This window comes from Salmo salar, chromosome 21 (assembly GCF_965601325.2).
Source record: "Salmo salar chromosome 21, fSalSal1, whole genome shotgun sequence".
Lineage (NCBI taxonomy): Eukaryota > Metazoa > Chordata > Actinopteri > Salmoniformes > Salmonidae > Salmo > Salmo salar.
In genome coordinates this window covers 45,441,480-45,453,534 of record NC_138311.1, presented here as the reverse complement: position 1 = coordinate 45,453,534, position 12,055 = coordinate 45,441,480, and the positions used below count along the sequence as shown (strand labels likewise).

At 44.0% G+C, this 12,055-nt stretch overlaps 1 protein-coding gene across 2 annotated transcripts in view; it reads left to right on the top strand.

Moving 5' to 3' along the window:
• Positions 1-12,055, top strand: part of LOC106582393 (tyrosine-protein phosphatase non-receptor type 4) — a 132,335-nt gene that overhangs the window by 41,312 nt on the left and 78,968 nt on the right. The gene's annotated exons all lie outside the window — the stretch shown is intronic.

Genomic DNA, 12,055 nt, shown 5'->3' with positions numbered 1-12,055 from the left:
GATTTACCCAGAAAGACTCACTGCTGTAATTGCTGGCAAAGGTTATTTAACATGTATTGACTCAGAGGGTTGAATACAATATTGTATTCCACTACATGGCCAAGTCCCAGAATAGCTGTTGGAATCGGTTGGATTTACTGCAGCCCTATTGTTCAACACTGTCCTCTTTGGGTGGTAGATCTTTCAGGGCTATCTTTCTCCTATAAGATACCCAGACTGTAACACCACAACGTGTTGCAAATCTAAGATGGAAATGTCCCCCATCCGTTCCTTCCGTCCTTTGCAGGGTGGTGGGGGTTGAGGCCTGGGCTGCAGCCCTAGCTCTTCTCACCGTGAAATGCCTGACATTCTTTCTCACATAGTAGCTTCCCTAAGGGCTGTCCATTCAAGTACATACTCGCTCACAGGCACGTCTTTCTAGCCACACACACACACACACACACACACACTGGGTGCCAATTATGGATGCAAAAAATCAGTGTTCAGAGTAGGGATGGGTATCGTTAAGATTTTAACGGTATTACTACTCTTACCGATGCTGCTTATCCATCCGGTACTTTAACGGTATTACTACTCTTACCGATGCTGCTTATCCATCCTGTACTTTAATGGTATTACTACTCTTACCGATGCTTCTTTAACGGTATTACTACTCTTACCGATGCTTCTTTAACGGTATTACTACTCTTACCGATGCTGCTTATCCATCCTGTACTTTAACGGTATTACTACTCTTACCGATGCTTCTTTAACGGTATTACTACTCTTACCGATGCTGCTTATCCATCCTGTACTTTAACGGTATTACTACTCTTACCGATGCTGCTTATCCATCCTGTACTTTAACGGTATTACTACTCTTACCGATGCTGCTTATCCATCCGGTACTTTAACGGTATTACTACTCTTACCGATGCTTCTTTAACGGTATTACTACTCTTACCGATGCTGCTTATCCATCCTGTACTTTAACGGTATTACTACTCTTACCGATGCTGCTTATCCATCCGGTACTTTAACGGTATTACTACTCTTACCGATGCTGCTTATCCATCCGGTACTTTAACGGTATTACTACTCTTACCGATGCTGCTTATCCATCCTGTAATTTAACGGTATTACTACTCTTACCGATGCTGCTATCCATCCTGTACTTTAACGGTATTACTACTCTTACCGATGCTGCTTATCCATCCGGTACTTTAACGGTATTACTACTCTTACCGATGCTTCTTTAACGGTATTACTACTCTTACCGATGCTGCTTATCCATCCTGTACTTTAACGGTATTACTACTCTTACCGATGCTGCTTATCCATCCGGTACTTTAACGGTATTACTACTCTTACCGATGCTGCTTATCCATCCGGTACTTTTAATGGTATTACTACTCTTGCCAATGCTGCTTATCCATCCTGTACTTTAATGGTATTACTACTCTTACCGATGCTTCTTATCCATCCGGTACTTTAACGGTATTACTACTCTTACCGATGCTTCTTTAACGGTATTACTACTCTTACCGATGCTGCTTATCCATCCTGTACTTTAACGGTATTACTACTCTTACCGATGCTGCTTATCCATCCGGTACTTTAACGGTATTACTACTCTTACCGATGCTGCTTATCCATCCGGTACTTTAATGGTATTACTACTCTTACCGATGCTGCTTATCCATCCTGTACTTTAACGGTATTACTACTCTTACCGATGCTGCTTATCCATCCTGTAATTTAACGGTATTACTACTCTTACCGGTGCTGCTTATCCATCCTGTACTTTAACGGTATTACTACTCTTGCCGATGCTGCTTATCCATCCGGTACTTTAACGGTATTACTACTCTTACCGATGCTTCTTTAACGGTATTACTACTCTTACCGATGCTGCTTATCCATCCTGTACTTTAACGGTATTACTACTCTTACCGATGCTGCTTATCCATCCTGTAATTTAACGGTATTACTACTCTTACCGGTGCTGCTTATCCATCCTGTACTTTAACGGTATTACTACTCTTGCCGATGCTGCTTATCCATCCGGTACTTTAACGGTATTACTACTCTTACCGATGCTGCTTATCCATCCGGTACTTTAATGGTATTCCTATCGGTTTTTTTTTTTCTTTTTTTTTTTTACGAGAAAAAAAACTAAACAATTTAAGATCATAATTTACATTTGCTTTATTTTCTGAAATGTAAAATATATAAAATAAACAATTATTTACAGCAAAAGAAACAGAAATGTTTTGAACAAATCATAAATTATAGACTCTAATGTTGTGATGATGGAAATGTAAAACAAATTAAAACAATATTTTCCTGCAAAAGAAAAGACAGTGGTATTGAGCAACACGGGTGGGGAATGCATGTAGGCTTCAAAAGGACTAACAGTTCTTAGCAGTTCTTCTGGAGAAAGATCAACATATTTGCCTTCTCTGGCAGAAGTCGGGACCTCTCCTGGCTTATTGTGTTCCCTACAGTCGAAAATATCCTCTTGCTATTGGTGGAGGAGGCTTGAGGAAAGAGGTAGCTTGTTGTAATGTTTGTGAGGTGGGGCAGAGTACCTCTCTTCTCCCACCACCACACCACAGGATCTTCAGCCATGGGGATGGGAGGCAGGCCTTTGTAGAACTCGACCTCTAGGTCAACACGCTCGCTGAGGGTGAGGGACGAGGTGTCCTGTTGGATCGTCAACCTCAACTCCCTGTCCTCCTCTGAGAACAGCTCCTCCAAGGATCTCCTTGTTTTGTACAATGGAGGGACTGTCTCCTTGATTTCCTGTCCTTCTCCTTCAGACTTCTCCTCCTGTTGCTGCACAAAGCTCTTGATGGCAACATCCATATTGATGGCAACATCCATATTGCCAGCAATATCAACAGTCACAACTACAATCTTGCTCGGCTCTGTCTCAAACTCTTCCAGAATGTCTGAGATCTCCTCTGCTGCTACTTCGCCAGTTTGCGATTTGTACACTGTCCTGGTGTAGAGGACCTTCTGTTTTACACTGCCCTGGTGTAGAGGACCTTCTGTTTTACACTGTCCTGGTGTGGAGGACCTTCTGTTTTACACTGGCCTGGTGTGGAGGACCTTCTGTTTTACACTGCCCTGGTGTGGAGGACCTTCTGTTTTACACTGCCCTGGTGTGGAGGACCTTCTGTTTTACACTGCCCTGGTGTGGAGGACCTTCTGTTGTACACTGCCCTGGTGTGGAGGACCTTCTGTTTTACACTGCCCTGGTGTGGAGGACCTTCTGTTTTACACTGTCCTGGTGTAGAGGACCTTCTGTTTTACACTGCCCTGGTGTGGAGGACCTTCTGTTGTACACTGCCCTGGTGTGGAGGACCTTCTGTTTTACACTGCCCTGGTGTGGAGGACCTTCTGTTTTACACTGCCCTGGTGTGGAGGACCTTCTGTTTTACACTGCCCTGGTGTGAAGGACCTTCTGTTTTACACTGTCCTGGTGTGAAGGACCTTCTGTTTTACACTGCCCTGGTGTGAAGGACCTTCTGTTTTACACTGTCCTGGTGTGAAGGACCTTCTGTTTTACACTGCCCTGGTGTAGAGGACCTTCTGTTTTACACTGCCCTGGTGTGGAGGACCTTCTGTTTTACACTGTCCTGGTGTGGAGGACCTTCTGTTTTACACTGCCCTGGTGTGGAGGACCTTCTGTTTTACACTGTCCTGGTGTGGAGGACCTTCTGTTTTACACTGTCCTGGTGTGGAGGACCTTCTGTTTTACACTGTCCTGGTGTAGAGGACCTTCTGTTTTACACTGTCCTGGTGTAGAGGACCTTCTGTTGTACACTGTCCTGGTGTAGAGGACCTTCTGTTTTACACTGCCCTGGTGTAGAGGACCTTCTGTTTTACACTGCCCTGGTGTAGAGGACCTTCTGTTTTACACTGCCCTGGTGTAGAGGACCTTCTGTTTTACACTGCCCTGGTGTAGAGGACCTTCTGTTTTACACTGCCCTGGTGTGGAGGACCTTCTGTTTTACACTGCCCTGGTGTAGAGGACCTTCTGTTTTACACTGCCCTGGTGTGGAGGACCTTCTGTTTTACACTGCCCTGGTGTGGAGGACCTTCTGTTTTACACTGCCCTGGTGTAGAGGACCTTCTGTTTTACACTGCCCTGGTGTGGAGGACCTTCTGTTTTACACTGCCCTGGTGTAGAGGACCTTCTGTTTTACACTGCCCTGGTGTGGAGGACCTTCTGTTTTACACTGGCCTGGTGTGGAGGACCTTCTGTTTTACACTGCCCTGGTGTAGAGGACCTTCTGTTTTACACTGCCCTGGTGTGGAGGACCTTCTGTTTTACACTGTCCTGGTGTGGAGGACCTTCTGTTTTACACTGCCCTGGTGTGGAGGACCTTCTGTTTTACACTGTCCTGGTGTGGAGGACCTTCTGTTTTACACTGCCCTGGTGTGGAGGACCTTATGTTTTACACTGCCCTGGCTTGTGTAGTGCACTGTAACAGTGAGATAATGGTCCTGACAGAGGCTCATCCACCCGTCTGATGTGATGGCCAGCTTTGCCACGTCTTTCAGCTCAGTGATCACATTGGCTTTTCTACACCACACCAGGTAGGAATGAATGTGTCACTGAGGTAACTCCTGGAGGGAGGGGTATATTTGGGGTTGAGTGCCTTGCTCATCTCCCTACAGTAAAAAAACAGTTTTTTCATGTGTTAAATTATCATTATTGTATTGTGGAGTGGTTAACATACAACCCTTTTATACTACTATATCCTAAAAATCTATCCAACTCAACATATACTGACAGACTGTTACCTAAAGCCCTTGGACTCCACTGTTGCAAAGGGGTGTAGGCCTTTCACTATGAAGTTGGTTAAGGCTAGGTCTCACTCATTCACCCTCTCCTCAGTCATCCTCCCACTAGCTGCCAGTGTGAATGGGGCTTTGGGCTTGTCTTTGGCTTGGACCAGCTGTATTAGAGGGAGGAGTGGGCTGGTTCATTGTAGCTGCAACTTTAACAAAAAAGTTGTAAAATCTTTAAATGGGTGATTACATTTCTGAACACACCCATAGCTAAACAATCAGCTGGCTAATGGTTCCTTTTGATGAGGAACTAGAGGTCGACCGATTAATCGGAATGGGCGATTTAATTAGGTCTGATTTCAAGTTTTCATAACAATCGGTAATTGGTATTTTTGGACACCGATTTGCCGAAATTGTTTAGATTTTAATTTTTTAATATATATATATATATATATATATATTTTTTTATATATATATATTTTTGCACCTTTATTTAACTAGGAAAGTCAGTTAAGAACACATTCTTATTTTCAATGACGGCCTAGGAATGGTGGGTTAACTGCCTTGTTCAGGGGCAGAACGACAGATTTTTACCTTGTCAGCTTGGGGATTCAATCTTGCAACCTTACGGTTAACTAGTCCAACGCTCTAACCACCTGCTTTACATTGCACTCCACGAGGAGCCTGCCTGTTACACGAATGCAGTAAGATGCCAAGGTAAGTTGCTAGCTAGCATTAAACTTATCTTATAAAAAACAATCAATCAATCATAATCACTAGTTAACTACACATGGTTGATGATATTACTAGTTTATCTAGCCTGTCCTGCGTTGCATATAATCAATGCGGTGTGCATTCGCGAAAAAGGACTGTCGTTGCTCCGTGTACCTAACCATAAACATCAGTCTTTCTTAAAACCAATACACAAGTATATATTTTTAAACCTGCATATTTAGTTAATATTGCCTGCTAACATGAATTTCTTTTAACTAGGGAAAATGTGTCACCTCTTGCAACAGAGTCAGGGTATATGCAGTGTGAAGACTATTTCTTCCTAACAAAGACAGCCAACTTCGCCAAACGGGGGATGATTTAACAAAAGCGCATTTGCGAAAAAAGCACAATCGTTGCACGACTGTACCTAACCATAAACATCAATGCCTTTCTAAAAATCAACACACAGAAGTATATATTTTTAAACCTGCATATTTAGCTAAAAGAAATCCAGGTTAGCAGGCAATATTAACCAGGTGAAATTGTGTCACTTCTCTTGCGTTCATTGCACGCAGAGTCGGGGTATATGCAACAGTTTGGGCCGCCTGGCTCGTTGCGAACTAATTTGCAAGAATTTTACGTAATTATGACATAACATTGAAGGTTGTGCAATGTAACAGGAATATTTAGACTTAGGGATGCCACCCGTAACATAAAAAATACGGAACGGTTCCGTATTTCACTGAAAGAGATGATAGTTTCCGGATTTGACCAAATAATGACCTAAGGCTCGTATTTCTGTGTGTTTATTATATTATAATTAAGTCTATGATTTGATAGAGCAGTCTGACTGAGCGGTAGTAGGCACCAGCATGCTCGTAAGCATTCATTCAAACAGCACTTTCGTGCAGGAGCGAGGAGATGGTCAGAAGATGGACAGAAGTTACACTGGCAATACTAAAGTGCCTATAAGAACATCCAATAGTCAAAGGTATATGAAATACAAATTGTATAGAGAGAAATAGTCCTATAATTCCTATAATAACTACAACCTAAAACGTCTTACCTGGGAATATTGAAGACTCATGTTAAAAGGAACCACCAGCTTTCATATGTTCTCATGTTCTGAGCAAGGCACTTAAACGTTAGCTTTCTTACATGGCACATATTGCACTTTTACTTTCTTCTCCAACACTTTGTTTTTGCATTATTTAAACCAAATTGAGGGGGTCCTCCAATAATCGGTATCGGCGGTGAAAAATCATAATCGGTCGACCTCTCAGGAACCCATGTTCTCATAATTGAGTTAACTCCGTGTGTGGGCTCTAGGCTGCTAGCATACATACCTAACGTAGTTCAGCCAACGACTGATGAACTACGAGCTAGGCAGACGAAAACTGTGCATTTCTCTGCCAGTACATGATGCACTTTCGATAGATGTTTGGACAGATTGCTTGTGTTTCTGCCCTAACAAGCAAAAGTCTTGTTGCATTGTGGCTACGAGCATTGTCAGCATCGACTCTGGTGAAGTGTATCCACACTTTTGTATGTTTAGTTCTCTCTGCCATCGTTACTAATTAAGAGCAGGGTCTTTGTGTGTGCGACAGGCTCCGCGCCAGAGCGATCTCTCTTCTGGATTGGGAATAGTGAAAATGCATCATAGACGAATGTCTTAATCTTATTGCAAATTAGAAACGGTTGGTGAGATGATCAAATGTACAGGATAACGTTTATGTAGCATTAATAAATAGAAAATGTATTTTCTTAATTTCTCCAGTTCCGAAAGCAGAACCGATAACGTCGGCGCTTACCGATACTACAGTCTTTTATAATTTAGCCCCGGGGCCCATTTAATACCTGGTTTCGGGACCCACCAACCGTTCAGTGTCTTTATTGCGACACCAGTGTCTTCCCTCCTGATGGGGTGCAGTCACTGCTTCTGCCAGGTTATTTGATCATGAGGCAGCCAGCCAGTCAGAATGTTCGCCACAGGACATTTGTTTTTTCTCCATGTTGTCATTGTTCCGAAAGAGGAAAAGCCTTCCTCCGAGAAGCATATTGAGCGTGTTCAGATATAATAATAATAATAATAATAATAATAATAATAATAATAATAATTTTTATTTAACTAAGCAAGTCAGTTAAGAACAAATTCTTATTTACAATGACGGCCTACCGGGGAACAGTGGGTTAATTGCCTTGTTCAGGGGCAGAATGACAGATTTTTACCAAGTCAACTCGGGGATTCAATCCAGCAACCTTACAGTTACTGGCTCAACGCTCTGACCACTAGGCTACCTGCCACCCCAAATGGCCACACAATCATATTAAATGTCAGGAGGAATATAAAAGCGCTTGCACAAACCCCCCTCCCCATGTTATTTTTATTATATAATGTGGGAATATGTGAATTCTATTATTATGTAACTACTCTGAGTTAATGTTTTTCTGGTTGATACTATAGATATACTCCATCTGTTGCCGCAGTAGCCCGGCTATAAAAGGAGCTTGTGACACTGGTCTTGGCTCAGCAGCTAAATTAATAAAGCTCAACTTTCCTTCGATTTCCTTCCTCAGTTCCGCATCGATTTGTACTCTGCAGTTCCTGGAAAGCCATCCGTCCCTGGCATAACAAGAGTTGGATTGATCAGACTTGTCCAAGCCTTGTCGTGACCTACATTCCCTAACTGAACAGTTCCTCTGTATGTGAAGGGAAACTGAGAAGACAAGATGGAGTGATGAGAAAGTAGGAAGGGAGGAGGAGTGAGGATGATGAACGGGACAGTAAGAAAGAACCTGAGTGATTGTTGGTGTCAAAGACGGTTCACTAAATATTGTCACTAAACAACTAACATCGGTTCAATTTCTTGAATTCCATGTAGTATCAACTCAAGAACTGTGTGGGACGCTGGAAGGGAGTTTTCATTAAGCAAATATTCAACCTAGTTCAGCTCAGAAACATGGTAATTAACTACAATGACCATAATCCATTGCGCCTGTTTTTTCCAGCTCAGGCAGAGATGGATACACTTTTATGCCTGCTACATTAGGTTAGATGCACACAGACTACAGCCTGAATGAGAGAGAGGAATGTGCACATCACAGCAACAAGAGCCTCTCTCTTAGAGACAGTTTGTTTAAGTATGCCTCATCTTCTTTGAAGAACTAGTAAAATGATTTAGTCAGGCAGCTCAGCAGCTAACCTAGCAAACTAAATAGGATGATAAACGACAGTACAATATGGGGAGTGTAGAGATAATGTTGGCTGGTTGCTACTGTCTGAGTAGAGATGATGACTTTAAGGAATGAAAAATAATAAAGCCGTCAAATAAAAACTAAGTAATATACACAACTGAAATGTTTTATTTCATAGTAATTTCCTATTTTTCTATTGATATTTACCCAATGTGGACCTGACAGAGACAGTAGAATATGTTCAATGATAACTGCTTTTGGCTTTGGAATTTCCATTAAAAATCTCCTTCTCACTCTCCATGCCTGCCTCATCCTCTCTCTCCCTCCCTTCCTTCTCTTACTGCCTGCCTCTTCCTTCTCTTACTGCCTGCCTCATCCTTCTCTTACTGCCTGCCTCATCCTTCTCTCCATGCCTGCCTCCTCCTTCTCTCCATGCCTGCCTCCTCCTCGCTCTCCATGCCTGCCTCATCCTCGCTCTCCATGCCTGCCTCCTCCTCGCTCTCCATGCCTGCCTCCTCCTCGCTCTCCATGCCTGCCTCCTCCTCGCTCTCCATGCCTGCCTCCTCCTCGCTCTCCATGCCTGCCTGCCTCCTCGCTCTCCATGCCTGCCTGCCTCCTCGCTCTCCATGCCTGCCACATCCTCACTCTCCATGCCTGCCACATCCTCTCTCTCTCTCCCTCCCTGCCTCCTCCTTCTCTTACTGCCTGCCTCCTCCTCCTCTTACTGCCTGCCTCATCCTCTCTCCATGCCTGCCTCATCGCCTCTCTCCCTCCCTGCCTCCTCCTCGCTCTCCATGCCTGCCTCATCCTCGCTCTCCATGCCTGCCTCATCCTCTCTCTCCATGCCTGCCTCATCCTCTCTCTCCATGCCTGCCTCCTCCTCTCTCTCCATGCCTGCCTCCTCCTCTCTCTCCATGCCTGCCTCCTCCTCACTCTCCATGCCTGCCTCCTCCTCACTCTCCATGCCTGCCTCCTCCTCACTCTCCATGCCTGCCTGCCTCCTCTCTCTCCATGCCTGCCTGCCTCCTCTCTCTCCATGCCTGCCTGCCTCCTCTCTCTCCATGCCTGCCTGCCTCCTCTCTCTCCATGCCTGCCTCCTCCTCACTCTCCCTTCCTGCCTCATCCTCTCTCTCCCTCCCTCCTCCTTCTCTCCATGCCTGCCTCATCCTCTCTCTCCCTTCCTGCCTCATCCTCTCTCTCCCTCCCTCCCTGCCTCCTTCTTTCCCTGCCTGCCTCCTTCTCTTACTGCCTTCCTCCCTGCCTGCCTGCCTCCTTTTCTCTCTCTCCCTCCCTCCCTGTCTATCTGTCTTCTACTGCTCCTGAACAAGCTGTCTCATGTCACTCCACATTTCCCTCATTCCTCCAAGCTCAGGCTCTAGCAGTGCCCGAAGCCTCCTGTTCAGAGACTTTACCAGACATCCATCTAGCTCTCCCTTTCTTATGATTACAACCATGTTCAGTATGTTTACATGTAAATACTAGATTTCTCATACATATAGACTTCCGTGCATTGACACCACATCTACTTTAGAGATATAGTTTCCATTCAGACCCCAGGCTTGTATTCACCTAACATTCTTCCCCTCCCTCACTAGTCCAGTCCTCACACCATCTCAGGTGCTGGCTCACAGATAGTGGTGGGAGTATTGATAAAGATCAGCACAAAGACTGGTTATCTGGCCCTGTCTGCCGAGTCGTCAATCATCCACTCTGTCTCTGTCTCCCAGTCTTCAGTGAGGATCTCAGAATGGGCCCATTGCCATTGTCCTCCACAGATAACTGAAGTATCTTTCAAGACCTGTGTTAATCTAACTTTCCTATTTATTATCCAAACCTCAAAGAGAATGTGTCAGCCCAGTTTAAATAGTTACTGGCTATGTCAAATCAATGTTTTGGTCACATACACATATTTAGCAGTTGTTATTGCGAATGTAGCAAAATGCTTGTATGTGGCATCGATATGAGTCAAACATGAATTCTAGTGTCAAAATTGACTATAAAGTGTAAATAGGATAATGTTGGTCATAAAGTCACTCGTCTAAAATTGAGTTTGGAGCATCCTTGCATCACAACGGATAATTGAAGGTTGGGTTTTGATTTAATGATGTCCATTTGTCCACTGACATGGAGTGCTGCGGTGATTGCTCTCTATCCAATAGCATAGACCTGCCCAGCGGCTCCGACTTTGTTCAAATAAGACAACACGTCATACATTGTTTCACTTCAGAAGTACTGCACCAAACACCTTAGTTAGATATAGAATTGCGCAACTAAAACATAGATTAGAATCACTGGCCACTTTTAGAAATGGATCACTAGTCACTTTAATAATGTTTCCGTTTCTAGCGTTACTCATCTCATATGTATAAACTGCACTCCACACTATTGTACGGTATCTTAGTCACTTTTAAATTGTGTTTACATTTTGCATCATCCATTACATATGTGTATATACTGTATTGTGTTCTATACTACACCACTGACTGTTAAACAGCCATCTCCAGCACATCAGAGTCTGCTGCCTATAGACATAGATTAGGAATCACTGGCCACTAAGGAAATGGATCACTAGCCACTTTAATAATGTCTCCGTATAAACTGTATAAACTGTACTCTATACTATTCTACGGTATCTTAGTCACTTTAATTGTGTGTAAATATTGCGTCACGCATCTATGTATATACTGTATTCTATACTATGCCACTATCTTAGTCCAATGCCGCTCTGACATGTATGTGTATATATATATATTCTTAATCCCTTCCTTACTTAGATTTTCGTGTGTTTTGGGTATATGTTGTGAAACTGTTAGATATTGCTGCACTGTCGGAGCTAGAAGCACAAGCATTTCACTACACCCGTAATAACATCTGCCAAACATGTGTATGTGACCAATAAAAATCTGATTTGATTTGGTGTCATCTAATTGAGGATTGAGGCTAAACACAGTGTACGCAGGGAGAGGCTGTCTTTCCCCACTCTGTCAGTGCATGTTTGACAGTCAGCAGCCTAGAGCTGCCAGTCTGCTCCCTGTGGCTTAGAACTGGCCTGGGGCTGTGACATGGACTTACCTCTGTGGAGCTCCGTGTCAACACCATCACCATCCCCTTACTGGCACTGCTGTGTGTCACATGGGAGGCAGGGGGAGAGGGGGAGGGGCAGAAGGGAGACAAGTGGTTGTCACTGTGTCCCTGGTGTGACTGAGCTATGGGAGACGGACAGTGATAGGTAGCAGCTACTCAGACCTGGCTGCCATGGAGACTTGAGGCATGGGGAGTTTGCTAGGGGATATACACAAATAATTTGTTATTTTCTCGCTCCCTCTTTCTCACCCCCCGCCCCTTTCCCCATCTCTCCCTTTCT